The sequence below is a fragment of the Marmota flaviventris genome, chromosome 19, assembly GCF_047511675.1.
Source record: "Marmota flaviventris isolate mMarFla1 chromosome 19, mMarFla1.hap1, whole genome shotgun sequence".
Taxonomy (NCBI): domain Eukaryota; kingdom Metazoa; phylum Chordata; class Mammalia; order Rodentia; family Sciuridae; genus Marmota; species Marmota flaviventris.
Window position 1 is genome coordinate 21,627,445 of NC_092516.1, and position 1,304 is coordinate 21,628,748.

Below are 1,304 nucleotides of genomic sequence, written 5' to 3' on the forward strand. Positions count from 1 at the left end.
AGGGACCAATGGCCATTTACTAGGGTGCCTATGCCCTGGGGGAAAAGGAAATATCTAGACCTTTTAGGGATTAGTAGACATTGGCTCTAAGTTTATGCTTATTTCTGGGGACCCAAAATACCACTGTGTTCCACCATTCAAAATAGGGGATTATGGTGATCAGGTGATAGATGGTCTTAACTCTAGATCAACCTAATGGGCCTGGCTGGTCCACAGACTCATCCTGTGGTTACTTCTTCAATGCCTGAATTTTTACTTAAACTTGACATACTTGGTAGTTGGCAAAGTCACTAATGAGACACACAAAGATACTGAAAAAGATTATATGACATGTCAGAAATACAAAGAGAAAGAAATTATGCCATTAAATGCAAAGCTGAAAGACCAATTCAGAAGACCTGACATGCAAATAACAGGATTCCCTAAAGGAAAGTAAAATAACAGATGGAAAGGGACATTTGAATGTGAAGAGTCAAAGGACTCCCATGAATAAAGATAAGCATCCAGACACATCCCAATGAAATTTCTGAATTCCAAATATTAAAAAAAGACCTCACATATTTCAGACAGAAAGACCAGGTTACTGAAAAAGTAACAAGAACTGGACATTAAGACCAGACATCTGGGGCTCACTTTGACAGCACATATACTAAAAGTGGAATGATCCAAAAAAGATTAGCATGGCCCTGCACAAAGATGATACACAAATTCCTGAATCAGTCCATATTTTTATCACAATGAATCTCACTTTTATGTATAATTATAATACACCAATTTAAAAAGTTAATAAATAGAAGGAAGATCAGTAGAGTACAGGAAGAGGACCAGGGGGAGGGAGGAGGAAAAGAAGGGGAAATACCAGAGAGTGAAATGAGTAAATTATGTTATGTGCATGTATAAATATGCATATAATACATGAACCTCACTATCACAAACACCACTGTTATGTATAACTATACTGCACTATAAAAGCATTTTTTAAAAGGGGGAAGGTGTGGGGCTGGGACTGGGGCTCAGTGGTAGAGCGCTCACCTAGCATGCATGAGGCACTGGGTTTGATACCCAGCACCACATAAAAATGAAATAAAGATATTGTGTTCACCTATAACTAAAAAATAAATATTAAAAAAGGGGGGGAAAGTGTTACTCATTAGGTAGCAGAAAGTATGAAAGAATTTCATGAAGCCAGGCACCGTGGTACACACCTATAATCCCAGTGGCTCAGGAGGATCAGACAGGAGGATGGCAAGTTCAAAGCCAGCCTCACCAACCATGAGGTGCTAACCAACTCAGTGAGACCCTGT

At 39.0% G+C, this 1,304-nt stretch overlaps 1 non-coding gene across 1 annotated transcript; it reads left to right on the forward strand.

The window, feature by feature from the left end:
- The first annotated feature begins 625 nt into the window (after positions 1-625).
- LOC114103175 (U6 spliceosomal RNA) lies at positions 626-731 on the forward strand. Its single transcript, XR_003584606.1, has one exon. It is a non-coding gene; the product is annotated as a U6 spliceosomal RNA (small nuclear RNA).
- Positions 732-1,304: the final 573 nt, after the last annotated feature.